At 32.3% G+C, this 17368-nt stretch overlaps 1 non-coding gene across 1 annotated transcript; it reads left to right on the forward strand.

Moving 5' to 3' along the window:
• Positions 1–3828: 3828 nt before the first annotated feature.
• On the forward strand, positions 3829–3965 carry LOC112477011. The gene has a single exon (XR_003045288.1). It is a non-coding gene; the product is annotated as a small nucleolar RNA SNORA61 (small nucleolar RNA).
• The last annotated feature ends 13403 nt before the right edge of the window (positions 3966–17368 follow it).

The following is a 17368-nucleotide window of genomic DNA, read 5'->3' on the forward strand; positions in this document are numbered from 1 at the left end:
ATGTACTGATCAGCAGGATGGAAATTTAAATAATCATCAAAGACCTACCAAAAAGTAAAAGTTTGGGACCAGATGGCATTACCAGTGAACTCTACCAAACATTCAAAGAAGATTTAATACCTATTCTCCTCAAACTCTTCCAAAAAACCAAAGAGGCAATGCTTCCCAACTCATTTATGAGGCCAACATTACCCTGATACCAAAACCTTGTAAAGATAACACAAAGAAAGAAAACTACAGACCAATATCTCTCATGAACACATTTGCAAAAATCCTAAATAAGATACTAGCAAACTGAATACAGCAACATATTAAAAAGATTATACACCACAATAAAGTGGGCTTCATTACAGGGGCACAGGAGTGGTTCAACACACACAAATTGATTAATGTGATATACCACATAAACAAATTAAAAAATAAGAATCATATGATCACATCAATAGATGCAGAAACAGCCTTCGACAAGATACAGCATCTATTTATTATCAAAACACTTAACAAAATCGGTGTAGAAGGAAAGTACCTTAATATAATAAAGGCCATCTATGACTAACCCTCAGCCAACAGTACACTTAATAGTGAAAAACTAAAAACCTTCCCTCTAAGATCAGGAACAAGCAAGGTTGTCCACTATTGCCACTGTTATTTAATATAACATTGGAGGTCCTAGCAAGCGCAATCAGACAAGAGAAAGATATAAAAGGCATCCAAATAGGAAACGAAGAAGTTGAACTGTCACTATTTGCAGACGACATGATTCTCTATACAGAAAACCCTAAAGACTCCACAAGAACACTACTAGAAACAATAAGCAAATACAATAAAGCCTCTAGATACAAAATTAACATCCAAAAATCCATAGCTTTCCTATGCTCTAATAACTAAGTGTCAGAAAAAGAAGTGGAAAAAATAATTTCTTTTGCAATTGTAACAAAAAGAATAAAATACCTAGGAATAAATTTAACAGAACATATGAAGGGTCTATATAATGAAAAATATAAGACCCTGTTAAAAGTAATTGAAGAAGATACAAAGAAATAGAAAAATATTTTGCGTTCTTGAATTGGAAGAATCAACATATTTAAAATGACCATAGTACCTAAAGCATTATACATTTAATGCAATCTCCATCGCAATCCCATCGGCATTTTTTAAAGAAATAGAACAAAAAATCATCGGATTTTTATGGAAGCACAAAAGACCCCGAATTGCCTAAGCCATCCTGAGAAAAAAGAACGAGGCTCGAAGAATCACTTTGCGTGATTTCAAATTATACTACAAAGCAACAGTAATCAAAATGACATGGTATTGGCAGAAAAACAGACACATGGACCAGTGGAACAGAATCGAGAATCCAGAAGTAAACCGATATTTATACAGGCAAACAATTTTCAACAAAAACGCCATAAACATACAGTGAAGAAAGGAAAGCTTCTTCAATAAATGGTGCTGGGAAAATAAATGGCTGGAAAGCCACCTGCAGAAGGATGAAACTAGACTGTTGTCTATCACCGCACACCAAAATTAACTCAAAATGGATTAAGGACCTGGATATAAGACCTGAAACAATAAAATAAATAGAAGAAACATAGGAACTAAACTGAAGGAACTTGGATTAAAGAGACTTTTATGAATTTGACCTCAAAGGCAAGGGAAGTGAAAGCTAAAATAAATGAATGGGACTACATCAAACTAAAAAGCTTCTGCTCATCAAAAGAAACCGTCAACAAAGTGAAGAGACAACCATCCGAATGGGAAAATATTTGTAAGCAATGCCTCCAATAAGGGCCTAATATCCAAATTATACAAAGAACTCATATAACTTAATAACAACAAAAAAACAAATGATCCAATCAAAAATTAGGTAGAGGACCCGAACAGACATTTCTCCCTAGAGGATATATAAATGGTCAACAAATATATGAAAAAATGCTCAACATCGCTAGTTATTAGGGAAATGCAAATCAAAACCACAATGAGATACCATCTCACATTTTTTAGAATGGCTATAATCAACAGGACAAGTAATAACAAATGTGGAGAGGATGTGGAGAAATAGAACACTCATATACTGATGGTGGGACTGCAAATTGGTATAGCCACTACGGAAAACAGTATGGACATCCTCAAAAAAACTAAGAATTGATCTATCTTATGATCCAGCAATCCCTCTACTGGGTATTTACTCCAAAGACTTGAAAGCTCATCTCCAAAAAAATATTTGCACACTGATGTTCATAGCATCATTATTCACAAGGGCCAGGACATGGAAATAACCGAAGTGTCCTACAGTAGATGATTGGCTAAAGAAGCTGTGGTACATATATACACTGGACTATTACTCAGCCATAAGAAGAGATGAAATACTGCCATTTGCAACAACATAGATGGATCTTGAAATAATCTTATTAAGTGAAATCAGTCAGAGAGAAAAGGTTGAAAATCACATGATATCACTTATATGTAGGATATAAACCTAAAAGCAACAAATGAACAGGACAAACAGAGACTCATGGACTAGTGGACTAGTGGTTATCAGAGGGGAGGGAGAAAAATAAAAAAATAAAATGTTAAAAAATTATGTATATATAGTATGAAAAAAAAACAAACAAACCTGTTTTTAAAAAAGAAAGAATGGCAGAAAACTTCCCTAACATGAAAAGGAAATACACATACTAGCCCAAGAAATAGAGTCCTAAAGAAGATGAACACAAAGAGGCCCACATAAAGACAAATCATGATTAAAAACCAAAGGCAAAAGACAAAGAGAGAATCTTAAAAGCAGCAAGAGAAAGGCAGTTAGTTACCTACAAGAGAGCCCTCATAAGACTGTCAGCTGATTTCTCAACAGAAATATTGCAGGCCAGTAGGAATTGGCATGAAATATTCAGAGCGATGAAACACAAGGACCTACAACCAATATTATTCTACCCAGCAAAGCAGTCATTTAAAACCGAAGGATATATGAAGAGCAGAAGAAGCTAAAAGAGTTCATCACCACGAAGCCAATATTATAGGAAATATTGAAGAGACTTCTTTAAGAAGAAGAATTAAAAAAGAAAAAGAGAGAAACTATAAATAATAAAATGGCAATAACTACATATCTATCAACAATTACTTTAAATGTAAATAGATTAAATGCTCTAATCAAAAGACAGGGTGGCTGAATGGATAAGAAAACAAAACTCTCACATATGCTGCCTACAGGAGGCTCACTCAGGTCAAAAAATACATACAGACTGAAAGTAAAGGTGAGAAAGAGATATTTCATTAAAATGAAACAACAACAACAAAACATCTTGGGTAAAACACTTATACTGGGCAAAGTAGACTTTAAATCAAAAGCTATAACAGAAGACAAAGAAAAGAAGGACCCAGTAATCCCACTTTTGGGTATTTATCTGAAGAAATCCAAAACAAACTTCAAAGGGACATGTGCATCCATATGTTCATTGAAGCATTATTTACAATAGCCAAGTTATGGAGGCAACCTAATGTCTTTTATTGGATGAATGAATAAAAAAGAAGTGGTACATATATATATGATGGAATATTACTCAGCCATAAAAAAGAATGAAATTTTGTCATCTGTCGTTGTTGGTCCAACAACAGGGATGGACCTAGAGGGCATTGTGCTGAGTGGAGTAAGTCAGATAGAGAAAAATAAATGCCAAATGATTTCACTTACATGAGTAATCTAAAAAACAAAATAAAAAATAAAACAGAAACAAACTCATAGATACAGAGAACATTTTGATGGTTGCCAGATAGGAAGGGTTTGGGGAAGTGTGCGAAAAAGTGGAAGGGATTAAGAAATATAAATTGTCCCTCCAGTTCTCTTTCCCATCAGATCTGAACACCAGTTTTGGTGGTTGTAAAAGGAGAAAAAGTAATACTGAAGTTGGCCTCACAGCGCTTATAGTGTGCTGTATATACAGCATGTGGGCTCGTTTCACACAGGATTGAATTAAAAAAAAAAAAAGAAATACAAATTGAAAATTGATAGTTACAAAATAATCATGGGGATGTAAAGTATAGCATAAGGAAAATAGTCAATAATATTGTTACAACTACGTATGGTGTCAGATGGATACTAGATTTATTGCAGCGATCACTTCATACATTATATAAACGTCTAATAATTATGCTGTACACCTGAAATTAATATAATATCATATGTCAATTGTAATTTTTAAAAAATTTAAGAATAATTTAAAAAATTAAACAGGCTTAAACTAAGTTATCCTTTATGTATACCTTTGGAGAGGGCTTGGTATATTAGGGCATACCTAAAATGAAGATATGTCACCTTGTAGGTTGTACAAACAACTCTGATTCTCAAAAGAGAGTTTTCATAACTGTTTTCCTTTCTGTTAAGTGGCATTTTTCTATTTGCATGTTGTCATATAAAAATAAATGCATTAGAATTTTACTATAACAGAGCATAAGATAGTATTTTTATAATCACAGATGTTTTATAGTCTATAATTGTTTTTATTAAATACTTACTAAGACTATTACATTTAGAAAATCCAAACAGATAGTAACTAAAAATCCAAAATGTTACTTCTATAACAATTTGATATCCTGGGCTAATTAATAGTACACTGCCCTTCACATTAAAATTTCAGCATACGTGTGTTAGCACTTCTATAAGACACTATCAGTAATTAATGTACTTTAAGTCAACAAACTCCTTAAAAATATCTAATATGTGCCAGGAATTGTGCTAGGCATATAGAATACAAATATAAAACAGAAGAACACCCTGCCCTCTGAATACTTATTTTATGCCTTTGAAATTCTAAGTATAAATGTCACAATTTATTAGTTGTAAAGACCCTTTCTTTGCTGTGCCCCATATACATTAAGCTCACTGTGATTCTAGCACAGTGGCAGTGGACAGTTCCACATATATATATTGACAAGCTCTTCTTGAGTCTGTTCTATTTCTGCCTCATAACTTTCTTCAAATCAGCAGAAATCTGCCTGTTCAAGAATGTCAAGAGAGTTAAATTCCATTAGAAGGAGAATAGGTGTAGCGACTTCCTTGTCTCCATCTCTACTTTTGGGGGAACCCAAACTAAGATATTCAGTGAATTAAATGTATTTAGAGAAGGATAGAGAGCCTATTGGGGGCTAGATATTGAGTATGTCCAACATATGCACCAAATATTAAACACTTATTATAAACTGAACACAATGCACGTTATTTATTTACTTTCTCTGTAACATTCACAACAATTCTGCAAGGTAAATTAAAGAATATGATGTTTTCAGAGAAATCAACTAACTTGCTTACATTCATACAACTGATAAGTGACATTTCACAAAATCGAAATCCATTTTTTTCTAACTCAAACATTCTTAGTCGTATTAATAAACTGTGATGAGCCACTTATAAATGAATGCATGAATCATATGATTAATGAGCATTATCCTCAAGGAGCGTATAGTCTAAAAATAGAGACTATCAACTAAAGACTAAAAATAGAGACTATCAATTGAAATCTAATAAGAAAAAATGTTTGTTATGTGCCATTGGGTCAGCTCCAACTCCTGGATACCCTATGAATGAATGACATCCACAATGTCCTGTCCTCAACAGCACTGCTCAGCAACTATACACTCATGCCTATGGCTTCTTTTATGGAGTCAATCCACCTCATATTTTGTCTTCCTCTCTTCCTGCTGCCTTCTATTTTCTCCCAACCTTATTGTATTTTCCAAGGAACCCTGCCTTCTCATGATGTGACTGAAATAAGACAGCTTCAGTTTTGTCATTTTTGCCTCCAGTGGTGTTTCAGGTTTAACTTGTTCTAGAACCTACTTGTTTGTCTTTCTGGCAGTCCGAGGTATCCATAGAGCTCTCCTCCAATCATATTTCAAATGAATCATTTTTCTTTCCACCAACTTTCTTAACTGCCCAACTTTTGCAACCATGCATAGAAAGAGTAGGCTCTTCTAAAGATAAAAAGACGCTGACTCTAGTCAACCGGTAATATTTTCTCCCGTCAATTTATATATATTATTTATTGGATGTTTAAGACATTTTACATGACCTCAGAATATCCAAAATCCATCTTTTCTGGTTTTCCAGTCCCTATTTCTGAAACTAGCCTCTGGCCCTGAAAATTCTGACTGTCTATCCCTGCCCTGAGGACATACCAACTTATAAAAACTATTAATATCTATAATTTAACCAGGCAATGCTCTCACATTTTATGCTCTCAAACTCATCTTTCAGACCTCAGCTTCAAAATTTCTCCTCTAATTTGATACCTTCTTTGGCCCTTCAAATATGTTTACTCTCTGAAAGTCATTCCTAATATCTCTGTATGTTTCTTGATTTTTGACACAGCCGAATCAGTTAATTTTCTCTCAGATACAGAAACACACAAACATAGACACTTTTGGCTTCTGTTTCATTACAAAGCCTCTGAGATACCCTACCCAATACCATTTTTCCCATATAACCAAGACTTCTAAATATAAATATATTTAAATATAAAATTATATAGAGAAAATATATATTATACATAGAATATATAATATATAGAGTATACATAGAAATATATATTTTAAATTTTATACCAATAAAAATATTTATATCAATTACCAACATTTAATTTACACCACTGTTTTCTATATAGGTACAACTTTTAGAAAAGAGAAACGTCTATTGTGTAAGTGAAGTGATGAGTGATAATAATATTTCCATTACATATTTCTTTTAATGTATTTTCATTAAAATAGAACATATTCATTAATAGAGCAGAGAGAACCCTGTCTTGCATCTTGTCCGTTAGTTGTGTAAGGGAAGTATATTAACAAATTCCAAAGTCGAATGAACCTTGGAGATAGTAATCCACATAGCAATTATACTGCATTATTATCAATGTGGTTTTAAGGTTGTCAATTTATTCTTAATTTATTCACTAATCATTCAATTTATTAATCATCCAGCTATTATGCTTGCATATTGCTAAACAGTAGAAATGAAAAGTAGATCTCCTCAAATTTCCATTTGTTCTACCATTTCCCTCTTTTCTTCTTCCTTTTTTCCTCTCTCTCTCTCTCTCTCTCTCTCTAGACAGCAAACCCACTATGGTGAGACTTCTTCCTTTTTTCCTCTCTCTCTCTCTCTCTGTCTCTCTGTCTCTCTCACAGACACATCTCTCAGATAATGCAGTAGATTTGCAGTTTGTTATCAAAAATAAAGAAGGCAAGAATTGTGCTGGAAAGTGTTTGGAATCATAACTCTTACACTGACTTCTGGGAGTACTTCTGATGAATTATTTTTCACACTATGCAGGCTCCAAATTTGCAATTAAGGTGACAAAAAAAGTCATTATATTAAACGTAAGGTAAAATATGAATAAACAAAATAACTTAAAAACAGATGAGATTAGACTCTACCTTCCCCCACTCGAAATTGTCTGCCTGAGGTCTCAATAGCTTCCCTGAAATGGTAATCGATCAATGGAAAAAAAAAAAAAACTGGGCTCCTGTCATGAAAATTTAGCACTGCTTAGAATATGCTGAAGATTGGGCTTTTCAGATAGAAATTCCCAGTTTACTTTCCTCTCTGGAGAACAATATTCAAATAGATAAGATAATATCTTCATTTACCTACTGAAAATGACACAATCATTATTTGATTTCTTCTGACTGTTATTATTACGAAATGGACAACAGAAAAAGTATTAAGTATGGTTAACTGTCTTCTAAACAGGTCTTGATTAAACTCCATGTAAGGCATATTTGGTTAATGAATCAAAAACCTTTGCAGACTCTTAAATTACCTGTCAAGTTTTCTGCAACATTGTAACGTCTCACCTAATAAGATTTACCTGCCATTATCTGGAGTCTTTTAATATGTCTTTAATGGACATATTTATTTAATAGCTATTGATAGCTATATTTAGAAGAAAATTATCACAAAGATTAGAAAGAGCAAAATCTTACAAATACCTCATTGCGGCAAGGCATCGCTCTTCACTTTCTACTAAGCTTTGTAACAGCTCACTGACTCAAATCATTTAGTTATCATTAAAAGAGGGAGTTGCTGTGGCACATATTTAAAAAAAATCAAGGCAAAAATCCTTTTAGAGTTATGCTTTTCTCTGAAGTAATTCAATGAGTCACCACAATATGACAACTGTGTGATTTCTTGTATTAAAAAAAAAAGCAGTAGCCATTTAAAGGACAAAAAATTATAGATTTCACTTCAAAAAGATTGCAGCCTCTGAAAACACTTCACTTACAGAAACTTGTATGCTAAAGCCTACACAAATTAAATAAATTAGGGATTGGGGAATAAATAAATAGGTTGGTTGTGTTTAAAAGAAAAACTTGAATCAACAGTGAACAAAATTTTACCAACTTTTCAGCAAAATGGAAGATAAGAGAAATTTGGATATAAATTTAAAACAATTTCATGTCCAAGCCAAAAGTGTGAGAATACCATTTGGAAGATACAGAAAATGATAGCTACCTTGGGACTAACAAGAGGCATTTTAACTGTAAACAATTCAGGATCAGTAGACAAATTTTTTGATTAAATCTTCATAAAATAGCAAAAACCTTAACTTAAATGGAACTTCTGAAAACAAACAAAAAAATTCTGCTCTGTGAACTGAAGCAAGTAGTGTTCATTTGATTTGATTGTTCTATTCTAAACACATTCAACTATAGCCATGAAATTCACTATGGATTTCAATAAAATATTTTAAATCATCTTCTTCATATTGTTTTAGACTTGTCTTATTTTAAAATTCTCCCAAGTGGGGAATTTTTTGCACCATTGAAGCCAAGACATCTTGTTGATATCTATGCATAGAGATTTTTGTCATTTCCTGAAAATTTCTTGCAATGGGCAAAGTTGTTCTTAAAGGAAGGTCATGCAAAACTTCTTCAAGGTTTAGAGTTTCCTCCTGTGAATATGAAATAAGAAGCACCTCTCTTCCCATTTTATTTAGCTATGCAAAGGCTATCTCTCCCCAATGACCTGACACAGACCCAGCCAACACCATCCATAATGAAAATCAATGGCACCAAGTCACTAAACAATTGCTCCGTCTTCTTTAAAAATGCACAGGTCCTCAAAAAACAAGGATTTAGAGACTGATTAATTTGCCATTTGTCTAGGAGATTGCATTAGCTGCATTATTTAAGAAGTGCCTTGTCTTTGTGCCCTCGAAAGCTAAAACAAGATCAAAGATTTAAGAATCGCCAGTTCCATGAAAGACATTTGGTGACGGTATAAAAAAAAAAAAAAAAGAATTTAGGCCCTACGTCTGTAGCGTTCAGAATCTTTCTCACATCTAAGATGACAGTGGGCTGTAGCATATATTTTATAAACATATATGGGTTTTTTTTTTCATGATAGATTGTAGTTTTTCCATGCCATACATCGTTCCAAAAGAAACCATGGCTCAAAAAATGGTTGTGCATTTGTTCACTCAAAGAAGTAATGATAGGAATATATATTTTCTAGACATGTTTTCTAATGGATGGATAACCAATCTCAGCCTATCCAAACTGAACCCATCATATTCTCATCTTGATCCCTTCCTGTCCTTTGCCACCTCTCTTTTTCAATTCATCTATATGTGTTGATTACCCTATCATAAAAGTAATAATTATCTCTCTCACTTTTCTGTTTACCCTCTCTATAATATCCTTCTACAGAAACTCTCATTCTCATCATTTCAACTAAGTAGAAATTATAGAAAAATTTACCAAGATGTTATAGTCTGTGTTTTTACTTTCCCTTCCTCCTTATGACCCCATTCAAAGAGGGTAGCTAAGTATTTTGCAGTTTTTTTTAACCCTTCAGTTCGATTAAGTCAGTTAATCTTGGGGCAAAAGGAAGAAACTGCTAAAAACTTTTTAACCTTTATAACAGCTTACAATTACTGAAATTATTTTTTAGAAACATTCTATGGGTAACAGGAAACTGTAGGAAAAAAATTTTCCTGAGACTAAAGAGTTAGCAATAGGAGATAAGAGAGAATAGAGTCCACATGCTTCTCTGAGCAGTACCCCAGGAAGTTGGAATAGAGTGCCTCAGGAAGAAGATGGAATCACCTCAGTAGGTATGGCAATGTGATCGTATCCATGGCAGAAGACTCTGGACATCAAATTATAAATGATTTTAGTCGAAAGTATCAGAGATCATTCGTATATGTCGGCTTAGGTTTTCTGAGTATTACTCTGCATTAAATAATCTGCTTATATTTTTTCATATGCCATTTAACTGTTTCCCCATTCTGTTTCTCACTTAGTAAGACTCATTCTCAATATATGTTTGCTCAGTGAATGATAAAGTTAGGAATAAGTGATTATCATGCATAGCCTGAGACTAAGCAGGTTTTTTCCTTAATTTTGTTTAGGCTAAGCCATAGGTGGAGGGAGAATAAAGATGACATCTGACAGTCTTGCTCCTTTTATACTCATGACACAAATAAGTGTTTTAAAGATAATCAGAAGCCAGTCTTTCAGAGGCAGGGGAGAGAAATCCTTTGAAGGTTAGAAACTGTTTTGTACAATTTGGCTGACTGTTGATTGCCTGAGAATATTCTAAATGTGTACATTTTTGTGCCTTGCAACACTGGAAAGGGAGTCATTCACTTCTCCGACATCTGTGTGACATAGTGTAAACACATTACTCATATTATTCCTAAGCAACTCATTATAACTAGTGATAGAAAGCAGATCTGATTATCCTTAATTAATAGATGAACATATCAAAGCTTAGAGAGGTTAAGTAATTAACTTAAGGTCCCATGGATGATCTTTAAGTGACAAAGCCAGGTTACAATCTACATCTCATAACATCAATGTTATTTACATGATCTTGTAGCATATACTAATTTTTTTAATTGAGAAAAAAACATAATCCCCATGTCTCATTTATTCTCTACTTTTTATTTATCCAAGTTATCAGAAGGAATATACATTCAATAAGATAAACCAAAGGAGGGTGAAAAATAACAAGTCTCCTCTATCAAAGGTCTATGAATGTGTTTTGTCAACTCAACATCATTACCATCCCTTCTTAAAAAAAGAACAAAATTTGCATTTCCAGAATGTCCTTCCCCATATGGTTCCAGGTTAGACTATGACAATGAGATACCCTCATGTGAAATGGAAAGGCTAAAAAGAAAGGCTAAAAAGCCATTGTTCTCTGGAGGCAGGAAGGCAGAAGCATGGTGTATGGCAGACTTTAAGTTCACAGAAGATTCCTAGAAAGTTACCAATCACTCACTTTGACCACTTAGCAATGGCTCCTGGGGCATCATATGCTTTATGAGTTTACAGTATTCACAGCTTCCTGTCAATTGCTTAAAAGATTCCCTGTGAGGTTCTTAGATTTCCAGATTCTTAGGGACACATTCTTGAAAGCTGCATATTGCTTCTGGAGAATAAAATCTTTGGCATAAGCTTCCCTTTCCTTTGTTCTCGTTGAACTTCTAATAGTTGTGTAACTCTTTAATTTCAGGTGTTAAAACCCTTCATTAATGTAAAACATGGAATAACTGGTTTTCCTGACACCTAACTGTTTAAAAAAAATCATAAGAAGTGCTAAATTAATACAAGTTTTGCTTGTGTGCTCTTGTAATGATGATTTTACAAGGTTTAGTAAGGGTACTCATGCAATTAAAACAATACTTTAAAAAATCAGAAATCCTACTAGGACTGTTAAGTAGATATGATATTGATTGATTTTTTTTCACCTATTCAGATCTATATGCTACTAAATATAAAATAACATAAAGATAAGCATGACTTTATGAATCAAACTAGTCATACCCTGAATTGTCACTAGAAACATTTATGTGTTTTAATATTTTATGATGTTAGATTCCATAAACAAAAGGTGGGTATTGACTTATTAGATCTTGTAGTCTATAAAGTAATACTTGGCTTTATTTTGAATATTTTACATACTTTCAGGGCTACAAATAATTATTTTCACTTAGATGAGTGTAAAGTAATCTTTTGAGCTTGTGACATAATTCAGTGTAATTATAGAATAGAGCCCAACATAGTAAAAAAAAAAAAAAAATACTTTTACTTTGAAGGCCATGTATTTATTTAAAACTAGAAGAAAACAGGACTAAGCATTAATATCATTAGATGTGAGAATGTCTTTGTGACTACGTAAAAAATTATATTTTTAAAAATAAAAGCAAGTAGTTATGAGCATGGCATAAGGAATTTGCTTTTTCATACTTCATCAAAGAAAACAATGAATAGGCAGACCATGTCTGTTAATTAGATGTGGCAAAATATTGGTAAGTTTAAAATCTGGCTTATAGGTTACGTGAGAATTCCTTGTCTGACTTTCTACTATTTTGTATGTTTTAAATCTTCATAATAAAATGCACATAAATATAAAACAATGAAGGCTTAAAAATGTATTTTTTACTTTTTATAGCATTGTAAAATTAATTCTTTATTAAAATAGGAAAAAAGAATAGGCCAGCAAAAATAAAGAGAATAAAATAACTTAAGAAAATAAAATAACTGGGTTTAAATAGAGTACAAACTAATATTAAAGCAACCAAAAATTCACACACACTAAATTAAAAAAAAACAAATACCGGTGAACTTTGTTTACATGAATTGACCATTGCACATCTAAGCTTTTTCACATGCTTTTTTGTTTCAGAATTTTCCAATATTCAGTCTCTTCAGAGGCCATTGAATGAAACTAACTAATGATTAAATGGATATTCTATTTAAGTATATCCTTATACTATAATTCTTATATTATAGCTGTTGAGTAGGTATTATTTGCTCCATTTTACAGAACTGAAGCTTAAAGCTCAAGGAAATGAATAACTTGGGCACATCATACACCAAAAAGTGAAGGAATTAGTATTTAAGAATATGCCTATATGATTTCAAAGATTTCTCCTTTCTTGCCCTAACCACGTTTCTCTCTTAATGACTTTAACTATAGTTTGCAATATAATAATAAGATATTTTGGTTAATATTATGTGAGATTTTTCTGGTTTCATGATTGCTCTATATATTTCTTATAAATAAAGTGAGAGATGTACACCCGGAAAAATGTCTTTTAGCTTGTATGTCCTTATATTAACACAATGTGATTACATTAATTGATGTTACATTATTTTTTTAACAAAGCACTTCTAGATAGAATAGTTGTATGGTGTATCTCTTGTTTAAAATCTTAATTTTTCTGTACTTAAGTTGTTTCTTTTATCAGAAGGAATAAAAAAGTCCAAAATACATGCATATTTGAATTAATGTAAAGAGGTAGCATGTGAAATACTGCCAGTATCTCCATTTCTAGGTTGAGAAAGTGGAGGCTCAGAGAGCTTCAACACCTATGCCTAAGTTCAAGTAGTTCTAAGATGGTAGAACTGTAGAGCATGGCTATCTAGATACATACAAAGCCCGTACATTTGCTGACAGCACATTGCTTCTCAAATTTTGTCCATGATAAAGAGAAAACTAGTGTGTAAAAAAGAGGTTCTGAATCCTTGAAGAAAAAAAAGAATCTGCCTAAAATGCAACAATGATATCAAGTGATAGCTGAGATTCAAATCCATATGCTCCGACTAAATCTACTGTATGTTTTATCTTTGCAGTGTCGCCACAATAAAGTGAGAAGCCTTGAAAGACCATGATGAGAAAAGAGATATGGTGTACCTTTGTGTTTGTAGAGGCCATTAATAAACCTGGCTCATTTCTATATGTTGGCTATAGTTAAAATTAATTATGCCATTTTAATAAATCAAGTTCCTTAAACAAAATAAATTTTAAAAAATTTTCTTGAACATAATTTCTACTTACTTTCACTCTTGGTCAATAATTTAATAATTCTTTAAAAAACATTTTTTAAAGAATCTAATAAGATATTTACTATCAATTACAAATAATCAAATAAATAATGGGGTGGTTGTAGAGCCTCTAAAAATCAACTTTTCTACTCTTTAAATATATTACACATTGTCATTTTAACATTGAAAGGAACTACAGTTTTACTTGCCAATGTCCACCATTTATAAATTAGAGTTCTGTGCCTCTCATAACTAAGCCAGTTGTCCTCTAGCTTTGGCTGTGAAAAACACCACCCCAGCTTGTGGTTGAATACTGACTAAAATTGGAATTTCTGTATATCAATCTTGACTTTGGCTTTGTTTTCTCACTTTTTAAAATATTATCTTTCTTTCACTTGTCTTATTTCTTTTTGTTTTTATCTGTTTATACGTATGCATCTCTGAAAGCAAGCACAATTTTTTGATTTTGGATAAATTTAGATCTACCTAATGAACAACAATAAACTCAAAAAACAAACAACAGAAATGATGAATTTCTATTGATTTATCTCCTTTTTTGACAAAGCCAGAGCATGTAAGGCACATGTCATTAAATATTCAATGGAATAAAAAAGAGCAAACCTAACTGAATAACTGGCATGTAGAAACCTTAATGGGGAAACCTGACCCTAGTTACCATGAACTAGTCTGTTTTCTAAAGAAAGGTTTATTCAGAGCAAGAGGTATTCTGAAGTTTATCATAGATCCAGTAAATAATAGAATTAAATATCAGAAAACTGATTTCCTATTATTTGTCATTTCCACATTAATATCCTAGGTGTTAAAAATAAAGTCGTAACTATTTATAGAAACTAATTTGATTGCCATAGACTTATTTTAGTTCCACTGATACAATGGTGGAGCCAAAAATACTGTGTTTATCCAACAAGATGAGAGTCAGACTGCTGCTTTTCAGCACTTGGTGTCTGTCCTCTGCTTGATCATATGCACTGGCAGATGCTCCAGTGCTACCCAGATGGAAGTCACCTAACATCTTGTAAATCTTATATCATTGCCACTGACATCTGATAAATGTAGAACTGTCATTCTATGCCAATAACAGAATTGCTATTAAAATTAATAAAGACATTGAGAGTGAAAGTTTAATAAATTACTTTGCTTTGGGAAAATGGTATCTATCGTGACAATATTGTAAACTATATAAAATGTCCCTATTGCACACGAAGTATACATAAAGTACATATACAAAACATTAATCTTTTTAAATTAAAGTACCAGAGGACCTAGAACAATATGCTAATATACAGCACAATAAATTATAATAAAAAATTGCTGATGATTTATGAAAATAACATTTAGGTTTCCTTAAAAATAAAATTATAGTTATATTACTGGCAAGATTTTCTTAATATACTTCTATGTAAATGTACCTTGTGCTTCTGTGTTGATTAAAAAGAAAATTCATTCCTTAACATAGACAAATCATCTGATTTAAATTGGAGTTTAACATTTTTTAATGGATACATGACATAACAGTTTGCATTAGTTATGGTTATATGTTATAATAGTGCAGAATCTCATAATATTAAATAATTTCACAGGGAAATCTATCTAACTCATTTATATATAGTTCTTTAACTTTTGGACAATGTTCAGTGTTAATTTTTTTTTTTTTGTATTTTATGATGTCTTGACATCTTGGGACTTTTCAGACTCAGGGAGGAACTGCCCAACTCAGGGATAGCTAATTCCTAGAGATAGCAAACAACTTGCCAATAGCATGCCTTTTAAATAAAAACCAGCCAATCCCAAATCCATACGTCCTTTTGTCAGGCTCCTGCAGTCCTATGACACTATTCCCCTCTCCTAAATCACCCCAAGGCCAGGTACCCATACATTCTAGAGCCCACTGGAATTATTCAAACTATCCAATCCTAAACCTGTTCAGCTTGCCTACCCTGCTTTACTCATTCCTTTTTGTGAAAACCATAAAAAAAAAGCCTCTGGCCCGGCCCATGCTTTCTCTTCATTCCTTCTGACTCCTGAACAGTGGCGCTTCCTCATTTGGTCCTGAGTGGTGTGGCATGCTTCTTCCTCTTGGGAACTGTGGGTAACAATTTTTCAGTGGAAATAGCCTCCTGATCTGTTGGCCTCACATATCTGAATAAAAACAAAATTTGGCGTACATTTTAAAACTCTAATCAAATCCACTTTTTTTCAATAGATTCCAAGTCCACCTCAGCTTCGTGCATTGGAAAGTCTGATACACATAACATGAAGCTTATGGCTGTGTAGAAGAGAGCTAATAAGGAACAATATAGAAAGCAAAGCTTTCTTGAAGGGAAAAATATGTAGGTTCTAATCTTGGCTCTGAAACTTTTTTTGTAATTCAATATTTGGAAATATTTTTAACCATATACATTTTCTTATATACTATCTCTTCTAAAAATGCTATTTCTACTTCTAAGGATAGCTGTTAGTTTACAAATCGACCAGGCCACAGTAAGTACTTAAAAAATGTAGATTTTTATTCCCAAACGGAATAATTAAACAATACTTGAAATTGGAAGAAAATTAATTTTCAATATCCCTTGATTTTTAATTACAAACCTTTTGTGTGTTCAATTTATTATAAAACTATACAAAATTTTATAAAGAAAAGTAAATACTCAAAATTAGTACTGTAAAATAAGTTATCTCACCCTAATGTGGTAATAAATCCTTCAACACCTTTTTCAAAGAAACAATTGAATAATTTAGATTTAAAAATGACAAAGTATTGATCAAGAAGGGCTCTTTATAGCTAATAAATCTTAAAACAATAGAATTATTAAGTTACCAATTTGCAGTTCCCACCATTAATTCAGATATGGTTTATCAGTGCATTGAAAACAATTAGATTAAAAAATTCTTGGGGGAAAAGATATTCCCACAGTGCCACATATTACTCCAGAGATTATTTGTAAATTGCATAGGGAAAAGTCAGACTTCTAAAATGAAGACACCTACAGGTTACCCTTTAAACAATTCATCTAACAGCATCGCTAATATTATGCATCACAGGCTGACAGATGTGACTCCTGATGTGATGCATTTATGAAGTGTCATCAATAAAAAAGAGTAATATTGTTTAAAAAAAGTTCAACTTGAATATAATCAGGGTTTTAGAGCTATTTTTTCTATTTACATAAAATAAAGTGAATAGTCGCATATTACCTGACACCACTAGAAATCAGACAAATCTAGACTGTGGGGCATTTTATAACACGTTGGTTTCTTCACAAGACAATGTAATCAGGGAAAAAAAATAATAAAGGTATGTTTTACATTAAAAGAGTTTAAGAGAAAATTTTAAAAATATAATATATTGGAGACTATTTTCTGTTCAATTTTGCTATGAACCTAAAACTGTTCTAAAAAATAAAATTTATTAATTAAAAAAACTGTAATATATGGGTCTCGATTGCATTCTGGTTTAGGAAATAAATCAAAGACAATTGAGAAAATTTGAATATTATGTAGATATTAGATATATTATGTAATT

The sequence above is a fragment of the Pteropus alecto genome, unplaced genomic scaffold (assembly GCF_000325575.1).
Source record: "Pteropus alecto unplaced genomic scaffold, ASM32557v1 scaffold222, whole genome shotgun sequence".
NCBI classification, from domain to species: Eukaryota; Metazoa; Chordata; class Mammalia; order Chiroptera; family Pteropodidae; genus Pteropus; species Pteropus alecto.